This window comes from Berghia stephanieae, chromosome 15 (genome assembly GCF_034508935.2).
Source record: "Berghia stephanieae isolate SIO BIC M18660-M18661 chromosome 15, UCSD_Bste_1.3, whole genome shotgun sequence".
Lineage (NCBI taxonomy): Eukaryota > Metazoa > Mollusca > Gastropoda > Nudibranchia > Aeolidiidae > Berghia > Berghia stephanieae.
This window is the reverse complement of record NC_088374.1, coordinates 8,078,724-8,088,209: the sequence shown is the minus strand read 5'-3', so window position 1 is coordinate 8,088,209 and position 9,486 is coordinate 8,078,724. Positions and strand designations below refer to the sequence as shown.

Genomic DNA, 9,486 nt, shown 5'->3' with positions numbered 1-9,486 from the left:
GATTTCTTCTTCTTCTTACCTCCCCTGGTTCCCCTCTTGTATTTCTTCACAAAATTATCACAAGCACATTTTGGGTTTCTGATACCTAGCTTTGAAATGTGTGTGATTAGTGCATTAGAAATAATGGTCTTATGGTGCGATATTGTATCAATGCACAGTAACTGAGCTTTGGTGTATTTTATAAAACAGTTTGTATTCATAGGGTGTTGGAGAAATAGCGATCCGTGTAGCGGATGTGGTTTTTCCTTGCGAGGGTTGGTGAGTTGCTGTCAGTTTGAATGATATCACGCGGCGTCATTGTTATGGATACTCGTATGATGAGGTGGTTGGGGGAGGGGGGGGGTGTGCAAGTTTGGTTATCACAATAAATCTGGATACGTTTAAAATAGCTAACACGATGTTATCCACAATGAAAAAGAATTTATATTATTATAACTTCCAAAATCAAGTCCAAAATTTCGTAGAAATATTTTCAATCAATCAGGCAACATATCACATAACTGTACACTAATTTATAGAACTGAAGTCACATTATAAACAACACAAAAAGAACAATTTTACAGAGCAGGACTAAATGCAGCCTGTCGGCGCAGAACACACCAATGCCATATCATATTAATTAGAAGATTGTTTACAAAAGTGAGCTTTCTATAGCGCAATATCCACTAAAGTTGCTCAAACCCGTTCACAAGTGATCTCTGACCATCAGCGACACTTAATACTTTGACGCTTATTAGCGATATACATTTGTTTGGTGCATACACAACGCTGTTAACGGTCAGGTACTAATTTGACACTTGATTACGGAAAAATTCGAGTAAAGACCCTTATCCATTGACAACAATGCGCCAAGCAAGTCTCGAACCCAGACCATCCGATCGGAAAGCAAGTGTCATACCACAAGACCACATAGCCGGACTATCTATGGAAATCATCAAAACGTAGAAAAGATGAAACTCAAAACATACATTTAATTGATCTTAATGTCACTGAAGTGCCAAATAAACTATCCTCATGATATTCCATCACGTGATTGCAGAGTTAAACCTTGTTCTTGGCTGAAATGGTAATGCAAGAAAAAAATACTTGATCGTTAAATTTTGTTGTTGTTGTTAAATGTTTTACGGCGCTTGCAACACATTAAAGTTATATCAGCGCCTGTAAAAATGAATAAAATGGGATAGTAAAAAGTTCTAGAATTACAATTAAAGCACCCAAGATAAGGTAAGACAAAGGAGAATTAATTTAAATTAGGAACAGATGAGATTCCAAGAGCACGCTATCAACGTACTTTGTGATCACCTTAAAGCCTTATCCAGACATACGCACAGTCCCCCACTAAGATAAATACACTCACATTTTTACAATTCATATGTATAAAATTAAAGATAACAGTGCATATGACAGAGAAGATTCACAAGGGAAAATATCATCTCCCAAAACTTTAACTATACATTCGACTGATTCCCTCCCAGCCAAGGACTCCGGCCAGGGTCAGGACAAAACTTAATCTCACTCCAAGACAAAAACATAAAACAAATAGAGAACATATAACGGGGGCTAGAAGAGACAGCAAGTACCTCCTCGCTTACTATGGGAGGTCGGGAACCCCTAGCAGTTTATTATTTTTTTTGACACTATAATTATCCAGATGACCTCACCCTGGCTGCATATATTTCTCATCCGCATCATGAGAATAAGAAAGCTACCTTTAAGGAACAATTCATGGAAATTAGCTCTGAAGAAATTAATCTGATTGATGACGGCAGAAAAGATATGTCAACGGGATCCAAATGCTTTTAAAGATTCTGAAAATCTAGCATTTAAATGGGATGGGCGCTTTCTGATAAAAGGATGCCAAAATATAAAACGAACGCTCACTGATTTAAAGAACTGAACAAGTTTGTATGAAAGGTGCATACAAAGCAAGAAAGAAAAAAAATCAGAAAAAAAAATCACCACAAATCAGTCTATCTCGGATTGGGATCGAAACTCAGACCTCAGAACGGAAGGTCTGAGTTTCGATCCGGAGTTGAGGTCGACTTATTTTTTTTTGGATGGTTTTTAGCTTGTTTTATTCTATCTTGCTTTGTCTGGCACCTTTCATACACACTTGTTCAGTTCTTTATTTTCCACCGTTCCCTGCTCCTTGATTTCTTAAATTGATATGCTCAATAATTTGCGGTGTATTCTTTGTTTCCCAATAATACTCGTAAATGAGGATGTACTCATCTATATGTCTAAATGCTAAACTCCAAATCGCTTTACAATATTATCATTTGACACAAACTTAAAACACCCTCATTCATTGCCAAATCATTCCTTCCTGCAAAGGTCGCACATGAAAACTGTATAGGGAATGAGATTTCAAAACAGATTTAAGAGTAGCGCCCCTTTGTTGGAAGTCGCGTCGTGACAACCGACAGACGCTAACGCCATTATTAGTACCAATCATTAGCGGGAAGTTCTGTAAGTTTAGGAAGGGTTGTTTCATCGTATTGTATTATCTATCAACTTCTTTTATTTTTAATTTGTAGTCTACATCATATTTTGTTAACATTTTATAATGGAGAAAACTAAAGAAAAGATCTTCGTTGATTATGATATGCGTTTTTGTACAGAAATATGAATAATAAATTTTGTATTTGGAGTGCTTGGCTTGTAGTTGGTTTAATAACATAACATAACATATGGTATAGGGCGAAATAGGATAAGATCCATTGAATGCCGTTAATATTAATAGTAATGCCAAAAATCTATTGATTAAAGATTACAATAATGATACACGTGGTAAAGAGAGTATTTCAACTTAAATGTACTCATGTATATGTGGTGTACAAATATATATCTTTAACCGTGACATGCAAAGTACACACACACACACACACACACATACACACGCATATAGAAGATAACCATAATAATATAATAATGCATAATATATACATACACGATTGAAAGCCATGTCAACAGCAGTGCAATCACGTATTATTCGTCATATATAAATCTCCTATCATATAATTCCCTACTAAGTCTACTAACACCTTGAAATAATCCATAGATTTTGCATTCTTTGTTTGTTTACAAATAACTTCTCCGCCGGTGACGTCCAATAAAGGGACGCTAATCTTCCGCTAATCTCATTCCCTAGAATTTGTGCATAATATCATGAATGTGATATTCGTCAAATAAAAACTTAAAACGAAACAAATTATTCACTAACCAAGCAGAAAATATTCATGATTAAAACTTCTGGCAAATGGAAGCTTTAAGAATAACTTACAAAGGAAATGAGTTCCAAATAGAGTGTTCTCCTTTATAGAAAAATATCTATTGACGAAATAAGTATGGTTGAGTTGTAACAAAATAGAATACAATACACTGCCCCTAACCAGTAATATTTCTGGGGAAAGGAAATATACTTATTTTATTACCGATTTGAAATGTAATAATTTAGATTTTTTTTAAATTTCCGACACCAAGTCGATTGTCTTCAATAAAACTCAGACCCTCAATAATAGTTTCTTAATTGATTGATAGATACTTACTGATATAATTAACACTCTCTGTCTTCTGTTAGTTTATCCGTAACTTTTTCCTGAAAAATAGTGGTGTTAGAAATTTCGTCTAAGGAATATACATATATTGATCGATAAAGGGATAAACTATATATATATATATATATATATATATATATATATATATATATATATATATATATATATATATATAATTGAATCGTGTTTGACACAAATATGGTACGAAAAGTGCTCGACATGTAGCAATGGAGCAAATTATTATTTTAATATTTACCACAATGTTTGAGACAGTCTACATTAATGTGTCAGGCCTAATCAGCCATCGTCAGGACTGTGTGTTACATGAGTTTGGTTTGTTGACTGCTGTTGTTTGTTGAAGTGGTTCCGGTTTGTAGTTGATTAACAAGAACTTCCGGCGATGTGTACACTTATTGTACATCTCATTTTTCGAGTTGAGTGTGGCTTCATGAAGGTGTTTGATTATAGTATATTTCTCTTCCAGGCATAAGCTACATTGTTTCGATGTTGGTGTGTATCCTGTTGCTTTAGATAAATTTTTCCATGAAATGTTGTGGTCTAGTTTGTTGTCTTTTAATTTCCAAATATGTTCGCTGAGTTTTGTGGAAGTTTTTTTTGTTAGTGTTTCTAAATGTTGAGGTGTGGAGGTTGTATCTTGTTTTGAAATTATTTTCTGTTATTCCTACATATTTAGTAATGTAATTTAGTAATTAATGTAGACTGTCTCAAAAATTGTGGTAAATGTTAAAATAATATATATATATATATATATATATATATATATATATATATATATATATAAAACTATTTTTGTTTATTGAATTGTAAAAACCGAATAAACAAAAAAAAAAAAAAGGTTTCTATGTTATACAACAAACTTTGCAATGTTAGTTCAAATAATAGAATATTAAAAACTGCGCTAACACTCAATTAAAATGTATCCATTCCATTTTTGACCAAAGAGAATATTGTATACTTTTTGTTTAATAACCAGCAGAGATGTTCTTGTTTTTCCGTGGCTAATTGAATATCATATATATTTATTTTCCTACTACTACTACTACTACTACTACTACTACTACTACTACTACTACTACTACTACTACTACTACTACTACTAGTGTAACCATTTGTATAACTAATTTCAACATTTCTCGACCAATTACAGTAGCTTCCATACCAAATTCAATCATCTAATCCTAATTCGACACTATAGTGAATATGACGTACATACAATGAATTTAGTGGATATTGCCCTATATAAAAGCTCATCTTTTTACATTACAGCTATGTTACTGTCACCATCCAGAGTGTACGATATGTTTAAATGACAATAAATAGTAGATACCTGTAATCAAAAGGTCTGAAGTTCGATCCCCAGTCGAGGTAGACTGATTTTTTGGGATGATTTTTTCTAATATTTTTTCTATCTTGCTTTGTCTGGCACCTTTCATACACACTTGTTCAGATGATCTTATACTGGTGCCTGGTCCTTACTTTCTTTAATTTAGATATATAAAACCATAGAGTACTTACTGCATTTTCTCCAGCCATCCGAAAAGTCAATTTTGCAGATATAACCATCCTCACAATCCTGTAAAATAAAATGAACATATTAAAAATTCCTAACTCTGTCATAACTGGAAACTGTTTAATTTAACTCTTTCCGTACCGATGATTTTCAGTATTGTCCTAAAATGGCAGGCTAACCATTTTGGTATGTCTGTGAAATTTCTGTATGAGGAATTGGAGTCTTCCAAAAGACAACATTCTAGCAGTTTTATCTCAAATATGCAGGCGGCAGGGGAGGGGGGTGTCTTTTATTTAATAATATTAATAATGCTGAAAACTTATATAGCGCTATAACTCGGAGACACTAGACTCTAAGCGCTTAAAGTATGAATTAATTTGGCTGAAAAATACTCCTTCACAGACACAAGCACACACACACACACGCACACGTACACATAAACACACACACACACACACACACAAACACACATCACAACACAAACCAGACACCTATCTTGCTTCTCATATTATATTATACTAAAATCAAAACAGTTATGTTTTATGCGAACGTTTAAAAATAGACGAAGATTCTTTTTCACGAATGCTCTGTGGTAAGGCGTTCCAAACAGAGCGTCCAAAATGAGAAAAGGATCTCATTCCAGCATATTTGCGGATACTGTCTAATCGCGGCGCACTGTACTCGTACTCAAACACTGATGCGAATTATGTAATTGAGAATCATCTTAACAAATGCCACTGCAACATTATTTCATTCGTCTGTTGTCTTTCATTCTTTCTGTTTTGTTGATAAACGGGAAACCCGAAACCTCCTTTTTATCTGTTTTCGTATATTAAATTGTAGCTTGCATTCAATTTCACATTGTTTTTTTTTTATTTCTTCGAGCTTCGAGCGGCAAGATTTACATTAGAATATACAATGAATGCCAAAAGGTGGCTTTGATAAAACCGTTGGAATGAGAACGATAGACCATTGATTAGCAATGACTATAAAAAATGTTTTTTTCTCTTTTTGAGAAAAGTTTTTGTCCAAAATACAAGCCCTATCTCCACTGAGTAAAAATGTTTTTGAATTTTGAAAATCCATTCATAAATAAACAAGTTATACAGTTTTAAAGGTGTCATTTATTTGGATGACCCGCAAAGAGGAAAAAAACGCGAAATTATGGACGCTTTTTCGGCATTTTTTTTCGACCTTTCGTTGTATCTTGCGTAATAAGTGGATTAAAAGATTGAAACTTGAAGAGCAAATTAGGATGGTGTTTTGTAAAATACGGGAAAAGTACTCGTCATATTCATATGAAATTTTACAACCAAAAAGAAGGAATGTTCATGTATTACCTTGTCAGCGACAAAACCTCCACGCCCGGTAGTTTTAGAAATATTTTACTCCAAAGAGTAAAGATCTATTTTAACGGTTTTCTGGTAATCGCACGAGTTTTGTCGCTTGACATAATCTAAAATGACCTTTTTTCTGTGTGCCAACTTTCAGTCATATTCATCGATAAACAGCGTCGTAATTAATTTTTAAAAATAGCATATACCAAACGGCTTCGTCCCACATTTTGCCGCGAATTTGGGCACTTCTTAAGCGAAAAAGAGGCCCAAAGATTTGTGCGGGATAGTCATTGCTACATTGATCAATATTGTAAAAGATATATAACAACATGATGATGAACAAATGTATAATAAAACCAACCACATCTTGAGCTATTATATAGGGCAATATCCACTAAACGTGATCAAATCGCTTTACAAAAGGTCCCTGACCAACAGCAACACGTAACATATAGAACGAGACAATCTTTCGACAGAGACAACGCTGTTTACGGTCAGGTACTCATTTTACACCTGAGTACGGTGAGAGAATGTTAGTAAAGAGTCTTTTCATTGACTCAACTATACGCCGAGCGAGGCTCGAACTCATGACATTCCGATCCAAAAGCGAGTGTTATACCACAATATCAGATATACAACGACGTGAAAGCCTGAGTTCTAGTCTTATCCCATGCAAGAAATACTATTTCTATTATTATTGCCGCTATGTGGTCTAGTGGTATGACAATCGCTTTCGGATCGGAAGGTCCTGGGTTCGAGCCTCGCGCTCGGCGCATAGTTGAGTCCTTGGAAAAGGCTCTTTACTCACATTCTCTCATCGTACTCAGGTGTAAAATGAGTACCTGGCGGCTATCAGCGTTGTCTTTGTCTGAAAAATTGTAATATCGCCTTACAGGCGGCATGCCTCGTCCTACATGTTAAATGTTGCTGTTGACCAGGGACCCTTGTAAAGCGCTTTGAGCACATTTAGTGGATTTTGCTCTATATAAAGCTAAATTTTATCTATTCTTCATCATATCGCATGGAGTTTAAGTTCAAGAATTTTGTTTTTACAGCTATCAGTTCAGTCAATTACTAGAGGTGCCGAAATGAGTCAATAAATTACTATTAAAGGGAGTAAATCTGACTCATCAATAAAAGAACAACACAACGGGTGACATAGTCTGTGGGTGTCCCATTATAGGGAATGAGATTAGCGGAAGAGTAGCGTTCCTTGATTGGACGTCACCGGCGGAGAAGTTATTTGTAAACAAACCAACTACAAGCCAAGCCGCTCAAAATACAAAATTTATTTTTCATATGTCTGTACAAAAATGCATATCATAATCAATATAGATCTTTAGCTTTAGTTTTCTCCATTAGGAAATGCTAACTATGATGTAGACTACAAATTTTAAAAAAAAGATGATTTCTTTACTAATAACTTCTCCACCGTTGACATCCAATAAAGGGACGCTACTCTTCCGCTAATCTCATTCCCTATTCATGAGTCATATTAACTCCTTCCATTATCTTTATCTCCATATCAGTTCAGTGTTGGATACGTATTAGTCTTCACCAGTCATAACGTCACTTCCTTCCTAATGACGCATGGTAACTTAGTAACACTGGCTCTAAACTAGCGGAACAATGGCGGACGCCCGTATGAAATATTTCTCCGGCGATTATAAAGCGTATGCAGAAGAAAAAAACAAAACACATACATTTGATCATGTTTTGACTTTTACACATTCTGATCACAAGACATATGAAAAGTTCTAACCAGCATGAAAAATAAAAAATACAGATTTTCTTTGTTTAGAACCAAGATGGCCGCCGTTGCCAAGCGGCGTGACAACCGACTACTGAATCCAATTCAACATGACATAATAACATTATGAGGCTCTGGGACAGAAATGTAATTTACCCAAGTGCCTTTACATTGATCCAGATCAACCCTTGCAGGTATGTCACACCCATCAATCAGACAATGGAAACAAGAGACGAACACCAGACACTTTCTCCATGAAATAGAACAGGGGGAAAATAGAGACAAAGAGCGATATAGAACGATGTATTACTACTACTACTACTACTACTACTACTACTACTACTACTACTACTACTACTACTACTACTACTACTACTACTACTACTACTACTACTACTACTACTACTACTACTACTACTACTACTACTACTACTACTACTACTACTACTACTACTACTGCTACTACTACAACAACTAAAAAAACAACTACTACTACTATTACTACTACTGCTAATACTACTGCTACTTCTACTACTACTACAACAACTACTACCACATCTACCACTACTACTACTACTACTACTACTACTACTACTACTACTACTACTACTACTACTACTACTACTACTACTACTATTACTACTACTACTTCTACAACTACTACTTCTACTATAACAACAGCAAACACTGAAGCAGAAATGTAAAGAGTAAAGTAAAACAACTCACCAAAACCTTTAAGGTGTTCATGTTGACCGCTTCACTTTGGACAAGCAAGTGGCAATCTGTCGCTTTTCTTCTTGTACTACTAACACGCCTAACGCAAATGTTTGAATATAATTAACGAAATTAAATGAAATCAATAATCAACAGATGGACTATTAATTTTAAATAATCAAAGCTGTGTAGCTATGTGGTCTAGTGGTATGACACTCGCTTTCGGATCGGAAGGTCCTGGGTTCGAGCCTCGCTCGGCGCATAGTTGAGTCCTTGGAAAAGACTCTTTACTCACATTCTCTCACCGTACTCAGGTGTAAAATGAGTACCTGGCCGTTAACAGCGTTGTCTTTGTCCGAAAAATTGTAATATCGCCTAACAGGCGTCATGTCTCGTCCTACATGTTAAATGTTGCTGTTGACCAGGGACCTCTTGTAAAGCGCATTGAGCACGTTAAGTGAATATTGTGCTATATAAATGCTCAACTAAAGCTGAAGAAAACAAGCTGTATTCAATAGGACAGTCGCTGGAATCACTTGTTTCCTTGAGCACAACTAACGACAACTCACTACATCACTTAAATACAATTACAAATCT

General features: G+C 35.1%; 1 long non-coding RNA gene across 1 annotated transcript; it reads right to left on the bottom strand.

The window, feature by feature from the left end:
- Positions 1-951: 951 nt before the first annotated feature.
- On the bottom strand, positions 952-8,943 carry LOC144960593 (uncharacterized). Its single transcript, XR_013642880.1, has 5 exons — positions 8,902-8,943; positions 8,332-8,425; positions 5,094-5,151; positions 3,549-3,598; positions 952-1,058 (listed from the first exon to the last, which is right to left on the bottom strand). It is a non-coding gene; the product is annotated as an uncharacterized LOC144960593 (long non-coding RNA).
- Between the last annotated feature and the right edge of the window lie 543 nt (positions 8,944-9,486).